This window comes from Lissotriton helveticus, chromosome 1_1 (assembly GCF_964261635.1).
Source record: "Lissotriton helveticus chromosome 1_1, aLisHel1.1, whole genome shotgun sequence".
Lineage (NCBI taxonomy): Eukaryota > Metazoa > Chordata > Amphibia > Caudata > Salamandridae > Lissotriton > Lissotriton helveticus.
The window spans coordinates 77,078,063-77,096,472 of record NC_136057.1 but is presented as its reverse complement, the minus strand read 5'-3'; positions in this window follow the sequence as shown (position 1 = coordinate 77,096,472).

Sequence of the window (18,410 nt, the reverse complement as noted above, 5' to 3'; positions counted from 1 at the left end):
GCAAGGAGTGTGAGGCAAGGATGCGTTCTCGCACCTTTTCTATTTTCCATATACATCAATGATTTAGAGAGTGTCCTGCTTCAAGACTGCCATGATATGCCTACGGCACAAAAACGATCAATACCTGCACTTATTTATTATTAAAACCATTTATTAAGCGCTTGGTTACCCAAAACAGTGTGTCCCCGCGCTAAACACTACACAAAAAACTAAGAGGACGAAGCTGAGGGGACATAAGAGGAGCTGAAGAGGCCCATAGGTTAGGCCTGAGGGAAGAGAAAAGTTTTAAGCTTTCTTCGAAACATACATCATTTATGCAGATGATGCCGTTCTTATGGCAAGGACCTCCCTGTCCATGCAACTAATGATATCATCATTCAGTACCTTTATGACTAAACTGGATTTAAGGGTCAATTGCACAAAAACTTTTAGCATGAACTGTGGTCGAAGAACTAACTTGAAACAAAAAACAATGTTTATTGATTCTAAACCCCTAGACCATGTTCAAACATTTCCATATTTAGGAATTGTTTTTGACTGCACTGGACAGTGGGGTAGTGCAGTCAAATATAGGAACCTGTTATTTGCCAGATCAATTATGGCCCCTAAATTGTTTAGCAAAAAGTTGGGGAGTAAGCCAGTGAAAGAGCTCCTTTATATATATAAATCTAGTTGTGTAGCAGTTGCTACGTATGGAGCGGGAATCTGGAAGGATGCCGATGTCTCTGCTCTTCAACTAGCTGAAAATAGCTTTATTAAATATCTAATATCTCTACCTGAAAGTACTTCCACCTATAATTGCCACATTGAATTAGGTTTACCTTACTTAGAGGACATTATTAAGGTTCAGGCAGTTCTTCTTTGGCATAGGGTGTGGACAACAAAAGAATGTCAGCTAAATCGTCTCATTTTGGGTGACATATTGAAAATGGACTGTGTTCACCGTGTGAAATGGTTGAGATATATAAAGTTATTCCTCGTTAGCATTGATCATCCTGAGTATTATGACGACCCTCTATTAATGGACCAGATTCCAAGAAAAGTATTAAAAAAGCTATGTTTAACTCATTTGGAACAATGTAGGGAGAAAATCGAGCTTATTAAGAAGACTGTGATCTCTTACCAATTTACACTTACCCCGCAGGTTATTCAACCGTATTTAACCCTGCAGATGAGAGATCATGAAAGATTCTTGATTATTCGTTTCAGATTTGGTATTCTTTTTAGACTACTGAGTTTTCCCTTTATTAATAACTGGAATAGTAACATTTGTAATTATCCCTGTGATAACTTGTCCACACAATCAGACATTCACATCCTATTTTTCTGCAAATTTGATTCTAATCCTAGGAAAAGGTGGATTTTGCTAATATTAAGGTACTTAGAGTTTAGACAATGCCGGCCTGCATTCGTAGCAATACTGAAATTAGATGATATTTTTACTGTGGCATCAGTCTCTGCTTTTCTTTAAAAAGTTTTTCATTTTCGGAAATCAATCATTATATGATTTTACTTGTAATTGAACTGTGGCATTTTACTATGAACATTGTATGCTGTATGAATTATGTAATTTAATTGTTGAAAATTAAATTGTGACTATGTGTAAACGTTTATGGTTATTATGTAATATAACCGAATAAAGCCTCTTGATTCTGATTCTGACAGGTTTATTAAGTGGGATGAAAAGTTGGATCCTTTCTTACAACTGTGGCTGTCACTCCTTTTATTTACATTCATAAAGTAACTGACTCTCTTTGGTTTCTCTTTCATATTTACATTTATAAATGAACTGACACTTTAGTTTCTCTTTCATATTTACATTTATAAATGAACTGACGCTCTTTAGTTTCTCTTTCATATTTACATTTATAAATGAACTGACGCTCTTTAGTTTCTCTTTCATATTTACATTTATAAATAAACTGACGCTCTTTAGTTTCTCTTTCATATTTACATTTATAAATGAACTGACGCTCTAGTTTCTCTTTCATATTTACATTTATAAATGAACTGACGCTCTTTAGTTTCTCTTTCATATTTACATTTATAAATGAACTGACGCTCTTTGGTTTCTCTTTCATATTTACATTTATAAATGAACTGACACTCTTTAGTTTCTCTTTCATATTTACATTTATAAATGAACTGACGCTCTAGTTTCTCTTTCATATTTACATTTATAAATGAACTGACGCTCTAGTTTCTCTTTCATATTTACATTTATAACTGTACTGACGCTCTTTAGTTTCTCTTTCATATTTACATTTATAAATAAACTGACGCTCTTTAGTTTCTCTTTCATATTTACATTTATAAATGAACTGACGCTCTTTAGTTTCTCTTTCATATTTACATTTATAAATGAACTGACGCTCTAGTTTCTCTTTCATATTTACATTTATAAATGAACTGACGCTCTTTAGTTTCTCTTTCATATTTACATTTATAAATGAACTGATGCTCTTTAGTTTCTCTTTCATATTTACATTTATAAATGAACTGACGCTCTAGTTTCTCTTTCATATTTACATTCATAAATGATCTGACGCTCTTTAGTTTCTCTTTCATATTTACATTTATAAATGAACTGACGCTCTTTAGTTTCTCTTTCATATTTACATTTATAAATGAACTGACGCTCTTTAGTTTCTCTTTCATATTTACATTTATAAATGAACTGACGCTCTTTAGTTTCTCTTTCACATTTACATTTATAAATGAACTGACGCTCTTTAGTTTCTCTTTCACATTTACATTTATAAATGAACTGACACTCTTTAGTTTCTTTTGCTCTTTTTCTTGTCTGGGGTGAAATGTTTAAACATTTAATTCAAAGATACATTTATAAACCTCTGCTTTGGAGTCAGTGGAGGCTGGGCCTGGCAGGACTCACTGCTGTTGCTGACTCTGCCACCAATGACCCGGAGACTCTTCATACGCACAGGAAGAGAAGAGCTTCGCAGCCTCCACTGCCTGTGCTGTCGCTGCCACCAATGACCCGGAGACTCTACACACTCACAGGAAGAGAAGAGCTCCGCAGCCTTGCTGCTTGTGCTGACTCTGCCACCGCTGACCCAGAGACTATTCACACTCACAGGAAGAGAAGAGCTCCGAAGCCTCCGTGCTTGTGCTGTCGCTGCCGTCGCTGACCCGGACGTTATTACCTACAAAGGCCAGGGAGAGGCTCAGTTTGCTGCTGGCGCTGACTCTGCCCCCGCTGACCCGGAAGTGACTCTGACTCTGCTGTTATTACTCTCACAGGCCAGGGAGAAGCAGCACGTGCTGAACCGGAAGTGAAACAGTTCAGTTTTTAAGGAAGAAGAAGAGGAGGAGAGAGGGTGAGATAGAGAGGGGGGTCGTGGGGGGCAAAGGGGGAAGAGGAGGGAGGAGAGGGCCAGAGGGAGGGAGAGGGGAGAGGAGCTTCAGAGGGAGGGGGCGGAGAAAGGGAGGTGGGGCCGAGGGAGGGAGGGGCCAGAGGGAGGGCGGCGGAGGGTGGGAGGGGGGCAGAGGGAGGGAGGGGGGGGCAGAGGGAGGGAGGGGGGCGAAGGGACGGAGGGAAGGGGTGTTAGAAATGGGATACCTGGCTTGCCTGGGCTTGCGCCAAAGTCAGTCAGAGACCACCACTTCCACTTCAGGACAAGGGAGTTACTTGCCAAGATAACCCCTGCTCACCCTCTTGGTAACTTAGCACGAGCAGTAAGGCTAAACTTGGAAGCAATGTGAGTTAAGTGTTTGCGTGCGCACCCAGCAACAACACCCAAGGCCCACCACAAAGGAAACTCCACACAAGGTTATATGTAAAAATAGCATTTGTATTACACCCAAAACACATTAGATAAAAACACACACTTTACAATGTGCCAACAGGCACGGGCAGAATTTACAGGGGATATGTACAAGACAGGGCCACCTGGACCACTGTCAGGAATCAGCACTTTTAGAACTAGAAATACTGTTAGAAATAGCACGTTGTAGATCATAGAATAATAATCACTTTAGCACACAACCAGTAACTACTGGTACCAGGTAAGTACCACCTACGCAACCCTAACCACCTTAGGAGAACATTGCGCAGGGAACCAGGACCTCACTAGCAACACCTGTACTAGGAGAAAAAACAACCACCTAAGTATCACCATACATTTAGGGGTATAGGCATAGGAGCATTACACATGATGCATCACAGCATTCAGAAGTGTAGGGAAGGAAAACACATGATGCATAAACATACATTCAGCGGTGTAAGAACAAGGCACATGACGCATAAAAACACATTCAGAGGTGCAGGAAAACACAATTGCGCCAAACTCACCTAAGTCACCACCTGTAGTTGATGGCTGGGTTACAGTTGCGCCGGGTACCAGTGATAATAGTCTAAAGGAACAAATAAAGAAGCTCTAAGGATAAGGTTTAGGCCACCAATCTAAACACAACAGGCATGAACCAGTCAATGCCCTAATACACAACACAACATTTATCCTGAGTTAGCTCAGGATAAATGTTGTGTTGTAAGTCACCACCTGTGACTGTCCCTAGGCCCTCTGGCCTTGTTGGGGCTAGGACGCCCTGTGTCCCAATGTCAAGGGGGCCTAAACGTGGCAGCAGCCCACTAAGTGCTGGGCAGCTGTGTACACTGATGGGGGGCCACATTGGAGCCTCGCAGGCTCTGGCCAAATCAACTGTCCCCTTGGAGCCTCGCTGGGCTCTACAGCCAAGCAATGCCCCTGAGCCCCTCGTGGGCTCCTCAACAAAATGGGGCCTTTGAAGATGGGGGGAGCCTCTCAGGGCTCTAAGAAATGAATGTGGCCCTCAAGAGCTTCTCTGGGCTCTAAACAAACAATGTGGGCTGCCACAGAGCTTCTCTGGGCTCTAAACCAAAGTGATGCCCCTGAGCCTCTCAGGCTCCAAGTAAACAAATGCCCCCAGGAGCCTTCTGGGCTCTCAGTAAATGAAAATGCCCCCTAAGATCGTGGGAGCGGCCCGCTGCCAACCGGGGCCGCTCTGAGGACACTACACGTTTCCCCCACTCGTTAGAGCCCCCCCTCCTGGGGCTCGAAATCGACTTCTGCCACTTAGAGCCTCCGTGGCTCGAGAGAAGAGGATTGTGCTCATTGTCGTTAGAGTCCCCCCTCTGGGGACTCGGCAAAACAAGGGTGCTGCCCTGGACTCGGAGCTCCCGCCCAGCCGGCTTCACTTACCGGCACTTCTGCAGGCGGGGGCTCCTTCCGGCCTTCGCTGTCCTCTTCGCTGGGGGCTGCGGGGCTCTCTTACACCACGGGAGCCTCGCTGCGGGACAGGCGGCTCCTTCTCCTCGCGCCGCGGCTGCGGGGTTCTCTTACGCCACGGGAGCCTCGCTGGCGGCCTCCTCTGTGCTTCTCTTCTCAGGCTGCGACTTCTATGTCAGGCGGCGAGGTGGCGGGGCGGGACTTCCGCTTTTGCACAGCAGTCCTTCCGGGTCGCCGCAGGTAGCTCGGCGGCCTTTCCCCACTACACACAGGCGGCACTTCGACGTCATGAGGGGTGGGCACCCTCGAGGCAGCAATCCAGCGGGGCAATGCCGGGTGGGCACCGGCTAGAAAGTGCAGCAATGAGCGGGGTGGGCACCCGCACCGCTCGGTTCAATTATACTGCGGGAAATAAAGCTCTCCCAAGCGCTAGCAGCAATCAAAAAGTCCAGGACAAATGTCCTTCAGCAGAGCAAGGTGGGGGGGGGGCAAGGCTGGGCCCAGAGCCAGCTTGCTGGGCCTCCAGGCAGGGAGGCAGTCCATGTGGCGGTCCTCCTGGCCCCCAGCAGCAGCAGCCCCCCTCAGCAAAAGGATCCTGGAAGAGAACAAATTGTAAGGGTACACAGCCCCTTTTTATACAGTAAAAACCTTTGTCTCAGGGTGCAGGGTGGGGGAGAAACTAGTCGCAGCTGGTTTTGGAGTACTTTGTTTTCGCCAGGCACCCTTTCCATTCACCAGGCAGGCTAGGGTCATCAGTCGCACCACAGGGGGCGGAGCCAGCATTGTGTGGGGAAAGCCCAGCCCTATTCAGGACCCAGGTGTACCACTCCCTCACATCACACATGCTATTCTCAACACTCACCACCGGGCAGACCCATCATGACTCATGGAGCCTGGCACCCCAGCCAGCTCCAGCCAATCACACGCCAGCACATTCACTGCACAGACAGGCACACTTCTAGAAGTGGCACTTCTACACTAGACACTTACACACCGCATGCATCATTGCACAGCATTCAATCACACGAGTCCGCACATACCAGACTCGAGCCTGCACACCCCACGCATCAGGAACTACCAGGGACACAGACATGCCCCATGCATTCCTATGGGAGGGCAGGCCAACATTACTCCACGCACTCAGAGTGCGCACGCACTTTCCACTGGGACACAGTGAAAGTGCGCAGAAACCAAAAATCACCATTACTAGGTCACCATTAAAAGCAAAAAGTCTAGGGGTGAACCTGTCAGAAGGGCCAAGTCCAACAAGGGGGCAGAGGGAGGGAGAGGGGGGGGCAGAGGGAGGGAGGGGGGCGAAGGGAGGGAGGGAGGGGGGCAGAGTGAGGGAGGGAGGGGGGCAGAGGGAGGAGGAGAGGGAGGGAGGGGGCAGAGGGAGGGAGGGAGGGAGGGGGGCAGAGGGAGCGAGGGGGGCAAAGGGAGGGAGGGAGGGAGGGGGCAGAGGGAGGGAGGAAGGGGGGGAAGAGTGAGGGAGGGGGACGGAGGTAGGGAGGGAGGGGGGGAGAGGTAGGGAGAAGGGACAGAGGAAGGGGGGCAGAGGAGGGAGGGAGGGGGCAGAGGGAGGGAGGGAGGGGGGCAGAGGGAGGGAGGGAGGGAGGGTGGGCGGCAGAGGGAGGGACAGAGGGGGGGCAGAGGGAGGGGAGGGAGGGGGGCAGAGGGAGGGAGGGGGCAGAGGGAAGGAGGGAGGGAAGGGGCAGAGGGAGGGAGGGAGGGAGGGAAAGGGGTGGAGGGAGGGGGAGGGAGGGGAGCAGAGGAGGGAGGGGGGCATTGGGAAGGGGGCAGAGGGAGGGAGGGAGGGAGAGGGGTGGAGGGAGGGAGGGGGCAGAGGGAGGGAGGCAGGGTGGCGGAGGGAGGGACAGAGGGGGCAGAGGGAGGGGAGGGGGCAGAGGGAGGGAGGGGGGCAGAGGGAGGGAGGGGGCTAGAGGGAGGGAGGGGGGCAGAGGGATGGGGCAGAGGGAGGGAGAGGGGCGGAGGGAGGGAAGGGGGAAGGAGGGATGGAGGGAGTTGGGCAGAGGGAGGGAGGCAGGGCAGCAGAGGGAGGAACAGAGGGGGCAGAGGGAGGGGAGGGAGGGGGGCAGAGGGAGGGAGGGGGCAGAGGGAAGGAGGGAGGGAAGGGGGCAGAGGGAGGGAGGGAGGGAGGGAGAGGGGTGGAGGGAGGGGGAGGGAGGGGGCCAGAGGAGGGAGGGGGCATTGGGAAGGGGCAGAGGGAGGGAGGGAGGGAGAGGGGTGGAGGGAGGGAGGGGGGCAGAGGGAGGGAGGCAGGGTGGCGGAGGGAGGGACGGAGGGGGCAGAGGGAGGGGAGGGGGGGCAGAGGGAGGGTGGGGGGCAGAGGGAGGGAGGTGGGCAGAGGGAGGGGGCAGAGGGAGGGAGGGAGGGAGGGTGGCAGAGGGAGGGAGGGAGGGGGCAGAGGGAGGGAGGGAGAGGGGAAGAGGGAGGGAGGGAGGGGGGTCGGAGGGAGGGAGGGGGCAGAGGGAGGGAGGACAGGGGGCAGAGGGAGGGAGGGAGGGGGGCAGAGGGAGGGAGAAGGGGCAGAGGGGGGCAGAGGAGGGAGGAGGAAGGGCAGAGGGGGGATGAGGGCCCGGGGCAGTTCTACATGGCCCCTGTTATATATGACTCCCTTCAGTTAGCCATGGGTCATTAACAGCACATTGCATTATCATATTTTTGCACCCATACTAACAGTGCTTAAACCTAAACTACATGTCCCAGAATGCTTTGCATCATTGCTAAAAGTTAGGACTTGAGGTGTACTGTGCAATGGGGTCACTTTGTGACCTTGTTATAGTACATCAAAGATTCAATCTGGTCTCAGTGTGTAGGTTTAAACTCCTTTATATTGGGAAAGGGTCCAGAATGGGTCCATTTGGGGTTCTTACTCATTTTCACAAATACACCCTTGTTTTTTTTATTTGGGGGAGATTATCACTCTAATGGATTAACAGTTGTCCTAGAAAGAAACAAAAGCGTATTCTTACAGAAACATTTTTGTTTAATCTTTTTTAATACATTTTAAGCGCTTTTGCTCACAGTTCTATACATTGAACTCTTTGATATCCTAACTTTGTTCCCTAAAGTATTGTGAGGGTTTTATTAACCCCTTGGCTGTGGGGCCGATTCACCCTCTGTGCTGGGGGGCGCACAGCGCCCCGGTGCTTGTGACGAGCTCTCGTCATGAGCCACGTTTCTCGTGTGCTCATGACGAGGACCACGCTCGTTCCTTAGAACGCCCAGCACAGCATAGGAATTAGCCCCGCGTCTAAGCGTTCTAACAGTCATGGCGAGCTCAGCTCGTCATGACCACGCCCGTTCCTTAGAACGCCCAGCACAGCAGGGGAATTAGCCCCGCGTCTGAGCGTTCTACCGGTCATGACGAGCTCAGCTCGTCATGAGCACACGAGAACCGTGGCTCATGACGAGCTCAGCTCGTCATGAGCGTGGGAGGGGTTAAAGCAGATTTATAAAGTCCTGCTAATTACCCTCTAGGGTATCCAGGCACTGGTAGCCATGCTGCTCGGGTGAATCAGTTCAACAACCAGGTCTGGAGTCCCTCCCTGAAAGGAGCTTGAGGCTGGAGGGGGAGGAGGAGGCCGTTCCAAGACTTCACTACGAGGTAGGAGAAGGAGCGTCCTCTATTGTTGCTTCGGCGGATGTGGAGCGGTGTGAGACAGGGAGGTGGAGCGCAGATGTCTGAAGGGTTGGTGGAACCTTAGGTGGTGATTGACGTATGCTGGTCGTTGGTTTTGCAGGGCTTTGTAGTTGTGGGTCAGCGTCCTGAATTGACACCTTTTGTGGACAAGGAACCAGTGGAGTTTCTTGAGGTGTGGGGTAATGTTGGTATGTCTGGGCAGGTCGACGCTGAGCTTGGCCGCTGAGTTCTGTATGGTCTACAGTCTCGGGGTGTGTGTGGTAATTCCTGCATAGGGTGTTGATGTAGTCCAGGCGGCTACTAACGAGGGCTTGAGTGATAGTGCTTCTGGTGCTGATTGTGAGACATTTGAAGATCTCTCAGAGCGTGCAAAGAGTGAAGTAGCAGGCGGAGGAGACTGCGTTGATGGGGTTTTTTTTCAGTGAGTTTGTCCAGGAGGATGTAGAGGTTCCGGGCATGGTCTGTAGGAGTGGGTGAGGGTCCTAGTAACTACCAAGAGTCGGTGTTCCCGAAGATCAGTTCTTCTGTTTTTTCTTTTTTTTTTTTTTCTTGTTCTCCTGAGGGGACAAGTCATCAGCACATACAAAACATATATGTAACAAATCATAAAATTCAATTTAAGATCATTTATACAACCAATTAACCAATCAACATTTCACATCGCTAAATGTTCATGAATTGCACCCCAAATTAACATACCAAGTCTCCGTTTCTTTGCCCCTTTTAAAGCATACAAACTCCACTCCAATTCGTAAAGATTATATAATTTAGCTCTCCAAAATTCAAATGCGGGAGGTTCCTCTTGTAACCAATCAGAGGCAATACAAAGGCGTGCGGCAGTCATAGCCACAAATAACAAATACCTATATTTATATAAAGCAGTTCCCTTCTTCACATTATCCCCTATTCCTAGTAACATAAGTGCTGGAGAAATCTTCACAGTGGTCTGTGTAATCACAATGAGAAAATGTTCAATATGAACCAACAATTGATGCAATTTAGTACAGCTGAAAAATATATGAATACTATCAGCATTATCATTTTTACAACGGAAGCATTTCCCTTCATATTGTGAGCCCCACTTCTTCATCCGCTCTGCAGTGTAATATAATCTAAACACAGTCTTAAAAAGCTGAACCTTCAAATTAGCCGATAAGAAAGCTTCCCTGGACATCACAATTGCATCTTCTGTACTTAGACCAGGTTCCCCCAGCTGCTGCTGCCAATACACGTTGAACTTCTGTAAGTCATCAGGTCTATGATCCATCAATATATTATACAGAAGCCCAATTTTTTTCCGTGTACGAATAGCCTCTACTATAGGAACAGTATCAGGTAGAATATACCTTCGATTTACAAAATCCCTTACTTGAAGGTATTTAAAGAAGGAACATTTAGTTAGTTGATATTTTGATGTTAAGCTCTCATAAGTTGCAATTGACCCATCTGATTCAAACAAATCCCCAATTTGCGTTACCCCCCTTTGCATCCATTCTTTAGCAACCCGGTCCCAAAAGATAGAGGGTAGTATTTTCTCTGCATCGAGCGGTGTGTAATGTATCAGTTTCCCTAAATTTATCATTCTGGAGACCTTCCTCCACACTGTATAGGCGGATTCCAGAACCTTATATCGTGTTCTCTTATAATAATTACCTTCAAGCTCTTTAAATAGGCTACGTCTAGCGTGAATCCCTAGCAATAAATAAAATATGGATGGTGCCTCTGCCATATCCTCTACCGATTCCCCAGTTAGTAACAGTCACAACCTTTGTAAAAAACATACATAAAAGTAAAGAAAGAAATCGGGGATAGCCCGACCACCTCTCTCGACCGGGAGTGTCATTAATCTCATTGCCCGACGGGATTTTCCCGGAGCCCAAAGAAATCTCGCACATATTGATTGCAACTGTTGAATGTAATGTGGTGAAATCTCTAGAGGTATAGCTGTGGTATATAAATAAATAATACCGGATCTAGGTTTGACTAGGCATAGCAATAACAGATAGCTCAATAAATAAGAGTCAAGATTCGAGGTAGTAGGAGTTTGCAGGTTTATTACAGCATAAAGGACAGGAACAGGACAACCTGCACAGGAATAGGATGGCAGGGCCCGGCAGCTGCCGGGGCTGGATCTGGGATGAGCGCGCTAGCATTTAATAACAATACACAAGTATATATAGTAAAACAGTTGCATTACAGTACATATGATAGGCGAAGCAGTGGGTGTAGTCAATAGCAGTCGCGAAAGATAAGGGTGAAAGTAGGTGTAACAAGAGGCGTATACATAGACATGTGATGTAAACGTAGCAGAATATGTCATGAATGGGGCGGAAACACGGAGGGGGCTACCTAAGGAGCCGGGACCTCTAACCTGATGGTGCGCGCAAACTGGCAATGACGTGTTACTAGGAGAAGCTGGGGGCTACGAACTCTGTGCTAGGAGCAGGGACTGAAGTCTGGAGAGTCAGGGCGACATGTACCTAAACAGTATCTAGTATCTGATGTTTAGAGAACATGTTGATATAAACTAGAAGTCAGGAGGGGAAAGGCTAACTTGATTCTAAGACTGGAGCATGCATTATTCTACATGTAGTGCGTGATGAAGAATACTAAATGATCATTAATACAGTATTTCTCTAACATGGAGACGTAAAGGCTAGACTATGACGGTAACTATTGATGCGATTCAGTAGCTTTAAGAATGCAGAGAAGGAGGGCTGGACTGATAACTAGAATCATAACATACTCTTGGCAGACTCAGAGGCAGAGCCAGGCTGAACCGGGCACTGTGAGGCAGGAAGTAAGTGAAGGGTCAGGGATACAGGTGGGGGCTGTATCGCTCCTCAGCGAGGGCTTCAGCAGACAGGAGCTGAATCTGGTGTCCGGGCCCTTTTGAGGCCTAGAAACGGGGACTTTACAATGGAATAACGTACACACTGAGAAACGTGGCAACGTAACTTTAAATAGGCCTGATATTCGTAGTATTCACGAGAACTGGAAACTGGCATACTAGAGATGGACACAAATATAATTGCGTCTTTAATCGAACATGGGGAATACATATGCATATTAATCATGCACACATAACATATGATGGAGGACGCGTAGGGACACAGAACATGGCAAAATTTACTTTTCCACATTCCCTCCTTGTCACTACGTTTCCATCAGGAAACATCAATATTCATGATACCATCTATCATTTCATACAGTATCATTTGCTCGTCTCGAATTTTCTTGGGACGGGATTTAGAACGGGACTTGGGACTAGGAATACAAGAGGTAGCACAAATGCCGCAAATCGCAGGGCCACATTGTATACAGAGGCAGCAGCTGAATATGATCGCTACTGCAATACCTAGAAAGGACAAGACTTTCCATCCCCAAGCGGAAATTATATTCCAGAACCAACCGGACCATGTCCAGGTGCCTGGGTCTTGGTGTAACAGATGGGCAATTTTATGGAGTCTGGTTATAGCTGAATAAACAGACGGTGCGTTATTTGGAATGAAAATGCAGCAACTAGATCCGATGACTCTACAGGCCCCGCCCCTATCGGCCAATATGACGTCAAGGACGAGACGATTCTGTAAAACGACAAATCTCATAGCAGATTGCTCTTCGGTTAAGTTACCTAGAGCAGAGGCAGTCTCATTTACTACAGCTTCAAGGGTTCTGGTTAACCTACGGATTAGCTTACTGTTCTGGATGGGGCCTATAAAAAAGAAGAAACCTCTATTGAAATCTGTATACTGTTCTAGAGCAGTTTCAGTATAATCGACAATTGGGGACTCAATCTCCCTTCTATGTCTAAGGTGTACTAGATGTGTGTTTCTATGATAATCAGATGGGGCTAGGAAAACTGGTGGCAGTAGGAAGGCAATGTAACAGGTTCCCTCCCAATCGAGGGGCAGACGAACATATGCGGTTTGACCACAAATAAAATAAGAATGACGTGAAGCTTTGAAAATAGATTTCCCACTGTCACTATACTTGACAATAGTAGTACAATCGCTGTGTCCTACATGTACGGAACCATTATTTCGGACACATAATTCGCCTTTGACTGGTAGTACTGAAATAGCAGGTAAGTCTGGAGTAGTATCAGACTGAACATTCAGGACCATAAAATTCGAAGAATAATTACCTAAGTTGTAAACTTCATTCTCTAGATCTAACCCTGTTCTGTGGGGAAGACCTTGCTTGTCTGGGAAACATGTACTGTTAAGGAAAGACATATCTGTTGAGGATGACGTTAACGTGGACCATGCTCCACACGAACCATTATGTGAAAATGGATAAGGAAAGAGTGGCAGAACTCCCTTCGGTGTCTGGAAAGGGGGGAGTCGACCACACACCCAACAATTAGTGGCATTGCTGGTCTGGTGTGAATAATGTAACATTAGAAGACTTATTTACATGAGAAACTGGAAAATACAGGTAAAATGCATAACTGGTGCAGGAAATCATAATGCTGAGAAATAAAACGAAACTTAGAAAAATGATACATCGGATTGAGTTTTGACTAACTCTCTCACTATGGGGGTCTATTTTATACATGTCAGAAACCGGTCTAACCGTTTCACCTAGGGGAGGACTTAGACAATCAAACTGGCTGACTTATTTTACTAGACCTTAACTTTTTCTTATACTCCTGTTGCGGAGTTTCCTCTAACAGGGAGGGTGCAATATCATTGTCTTTTGCGGGACAGTCCTTAAGAATAGTACTTTGGCAGTCCTTTAAATCCTCGGAAATGTTCTTTGAAACTGGTTTCAATCCATAAAACTTTTTGATATGCGAAAGATGCACCCAGCCTTTGCGTCCCTCCAACTTCACGGCTGTACGGGTGACCAGGAGGACCTGTCGGGGCTACTTCCAGCGAGGCTCCAGTGGACTTGAACGATCAAAGTTTCGCACTAAGACCATGGATCCGGGAACGATTTCATGCGGTGCCACCTCGGTATTGTCTGGAAATGCGGCGGCAACCTGTGAACGACAAGAGTTGAGGGCAGACATCAAGGAAGCTAGGTAATCTGTCAGCATATTACTTGAAACATCGGTAATACTTCGAGGTCTAGGAGTACCCCACATGTTAGGGGGGCGGCCGAAAACGACCTCATACGGGGACAGACCTGATCTGGAATGTGCGACCATGCGCATATAGAACAGGGCAACTGGCAGAGCTATTAGCCAGTCCACACCTTTCTCTTGACAAACCTTTGCAATTCGAATTTTCAGAGTCTGATTATGTCTCTCTACGAGACCAGCTGCTTCAGGATGGCGTACACAATGGAACTTCCACTGGTACCCTAACAAAAGGGAAACGTGCTTCATTAGCTCGGATGAGAATGGCTGGCCGTTATCAGAATATACGACTCTAGGGAGTCCGTAACGGGGGAAGAACTCACGAACCAACTGCTTGGCAGTAGTCGTGGCTGTGTAATCTGGAACTGGATATGCCTCCGTCCACCTGGACAAAGCGCATACAACTACGAGGACATACTTGAAACCTCGACATCGCTCCATCTGAATATAATCCATCTGGAGGACTTCAAAAGGGTGGTCAGGGGGCTGGAATCCACCTTGCTCCACCGGGACACTTTTACCTGGATTAAACTGACAACATATCATACAGGTACGGACTTTCTGCTTGGCTGCAGCTCGCAAATGTTTGTTGAACCAAATGTTCTGGATACTGTCTAACATAGCCCTTTCTCCTAAATGTGCTGGACTATGTGCAGTATTGATAATGACTTGAACCATAGAGTCGGGGAGAAACCATGTGGCTCTACCCTTCGTTAACCATCCTTGATCTGTCTGGACCCCTCCTTGTTCGGACCATTTCTTGATTTCATCGGGAGTAGCATGTAACTGGATATCTATGACATCTTGAGTAGGGTCCTTAACTGTCATACATGTAGTCGGATCTGGAGTGTGTGTCGGTGTCTTATTAACTGGAATGTCTGGAGTCTGAGCTGTAAGCTTGGCTGTGCGGTCTGCTAGATCATTACCCTGGGAAATAATGTCAGTAACTTTCGTATGTGCTTTGCACTTCATGATAGCAATGGATGTCGGTAAGTGTATTGCATCTAACAGAGCTTGAATAAGGAGACCATGCTGAATCTTGGTTCCATGAGAAGTCATGAAACCTCTCTCCTGCCAGAGCACTCCAAAGTCGTGTACGACTCCAAATGCGTAGCGTGAATCTGTGTAAACATTAACTTTCAGGTTGCAGGCTTGAGTCAGAGCAACTAGCTCTGCCGCTTGAGCAGACAGGGTGTCAATACGGTGTGTCTCTATAACTTCAGTGTCAGTAGTCACTGCATACGCGGCGACTAGTTCTCCTGTACTTGTTCTCATACATGAACCATCCACATAAAGCGTCAGGTCGGGATCTGGTAATGGAATATCTGTCAGATCTTGTCTTGGCTTTGTCATGATGTTAACTACTTCCACACAGTCGTGTGTGGCAGGATTCAAAGTAACTGATGGTAACAATGTAGCAGGGTTTAGGACGTTGCAGCGTCTGATTTCTATGTGTGGCTGAAACAGTGTCAATTCATAACCTGTTAAACGTGCAATTGTCAAGTGCTGAGTTTGTGTTCGGTTTAAAAGAACTTCCACGGAGTGTGGAACTTGTACTGTCAGGGAGTGTCCTAAGACTATGGAATCACTTTGTCTGATAGCTAGTGCTGTGGCTGCAACTGACTTGAGGCACGCAGGCAGAGCCTGGGCTACAGGATCTAATGTGCTCGAAAAATAAGCACAAGGCTTGTATTGTCCTGCTTGATCTTGTGTGAGGACAGATAATGCTGTACCTTCACGTTCAGTGACGAAAAGTGTAAAAGGCTTACTGTAGTTTGGTGTAGCTAGAACTGGAGCTTGGCATAGGGCTTTCTTTAATTCATTAAAACTAAGTGTATGTTCAGATGTCCAAGGGAGAACAGTCGATACGGCTGCCTCCTGTGTCGTTAACTGTATCAGTGGTTTAGCTAGAAATGCATACTGAGGAATCCATTTTCTGCAATAAGAATTAAGGCCGATAAAAGCACGTACCTCCTTCTGGGTCTTTGGCTGAGGAAGACTCGCTATTAACTGGATACGGTCTGGTGTCAACTGCCTACCCCTCTTGGACAGTAAGTGTCCTAAGTAGATCACTTGCTGGACACAGAATTGAAGCTTCGAAGGGGACACCTTGTGTCCCATCTCGGCTAGGAAATACAAGACTGTAAGTGAGGCTTGCTCGCAAGCACGTTCAGAACGGGCTGTGATCAGTAGATCATCGACATACTGGAGCAGGGCAGTGTCAGTTGGCATGTGAATGTTGTCTAGTTGTCTCTTGAGTGCTTGACTGTAAATACTAGGACTTTCTGTGAAACCTTGAGGAGCGCGCGTGAACATATAGCTCCTTCCATTTAAACAAAATCCGAAAAGAAACTGGCTGTCTGGATGAATGGGGACACTGAAAAACGCGTTCTTGAGGTCTATGACTGTAAAAAATGAGGCTTCGGAATCAATGGCTGTCAATAGGGAAGAGATATCTGGGACAACTGGGTACTGGGGAATAATACATTTGTTAAGCTCTCGAAGGTCAATCACTAATCGATATACTGGAGGTGCATTTGGATCAGTACGTTTCATGACAGGAATGATCGGAGAATTACATACATTGGAGTCGGTCTCCACAATTACTCCCTGAGCCATGAGCTCGTCAATAATTTTGGATAAGGCTGCTACAGCCTCAGGTGGCAGTCTGTACTGCCTAATTCGTGGTAACACTACACCTGGCTTGAGAGTCACACGATGGGGTGTGATTTGCATAAAGCCAACATCAGTTGGACCTTGCGCCCATAGATGCTGCGGAACATTAGACAATCTTGGATCAAAATCTCGTAATACATAGTGACCCTTGAAGTCACGTAGGAACAATCGTATTCCCTCTGGGGAACAGCATATAACTGCACCTAATTCTTTCAGTGTTTTAATGCCTAATAGATTCTCTGGACATGACTTAGTAAGTAACAGATCAGTAGTGCGGGACAGTGGACCTACTTCTAGGGTAACTGGCTTTGATATTTCATTTACAATAGGTTTTCCTGAAAATCCAAGGGAAACATTTCTAGAGCCTGAGAGCGGAGCCCCTGGAACTTCGGTGTGACTTATAGTGGTCCTACTTGCCCCTGTATCAATCAGAAACTTTCTGTCTTTCCCTAATACTTGACTGTGAACATAGGGACCTTCTTGATCTACAGGTATCTCGATGAGAGGCAAGCCTACCTCCCTCTCTAGGCTGTTTCATGAATACGGTTGATACTCTGGATATTCTGACTGAGCATACTGGTACATCTGCTGTGTAACATGCTGTGTTGCAGCGATGGGCTGCGGTACAGTAACTGTCTGTTGTGCATTCTGTGGCTGAGAAGTCTGTGAAACTTGCTCTTGTCTAGGCGGACGTGGTCTTTCTTTAGTCTTACCGGTAGCTATGTTGTGTTTCAGAACTGCACACTCGTTTATAAAATGACCTGTCTGTTTACAATAATTGCAGTTCCCTTTAACGGGAGCTGCAGGATGACTGGCTTGATTTGGTCCCCTCTTCTGACTGTCTTGAGGAACAGATTGTGCAACTAGTACTTTCATTTTCGTGTCTTTCATACGTTTTCTCTCGTGATCTTGCTCTTCTCTGATTCTATTCTGGTGGTATTGAAGCATCTGTAACATCTGGGACGGGGTATTAGCTTGCCAGGTACTTTCGACTTTCAAAACTCGATTCTTAACTTGTGGACTTGAATTCTCGACTAGTTTAGTAACAAAAAGATGAGGGTATGACTCGCTACTCGTCTTGAGGCCACTGTTTATAATAAAACATTTTTCAAATCTAGAGTAAAAATCACTAGTGTCTTCGTCTTGTTTCTGTTTACATGCTGAGATTGCATCCCAGTCTTCCTTTTTAGTTGCTAATAGTCTGGGCAAAACTTGTATTAATAGTTCAGGTAATTCTTTACATTTATCTCCAAGACCGGTACCTGGTACTCGTGCCTTATCTTCAGCTTCTAGAACTGCCCAATCGATCTTTTTCTCTCCCACCTCCCATTCTTTTTCCTTGAGTTTCTCATATACCCCTGCGGGCAACAGGACCTTTAACATTTTAATAATATCTGGATACGTGTATTCTCCCATACGGAGCATGTCTTTTAATTCTCGGTGGAACCCTGCTGGATCTTTATCATGACAGGGAATTAATTTTTTCATCTCTAAGAGTTCCATCTTTGTGATAGGGGTGTAAACAAACACTCGTTGCATTTCACCACCCTCTGTCTTAACTGGATGCACTTCTCGTAACGGATTCTGTCTGTCTATGTAAAAGGGTTTACTTTCTGGGGGTGAGACATGAACAAAATGCGGGTTCAAAAACGTTCTGTATTTGTGGCGCTGTTCTAGAATGACACTAATTAAATCAGTACCTAAACCTTTCCATTTATACTGGAGTAACTCGTTCAGGACATCATGTAACGGACCTGGA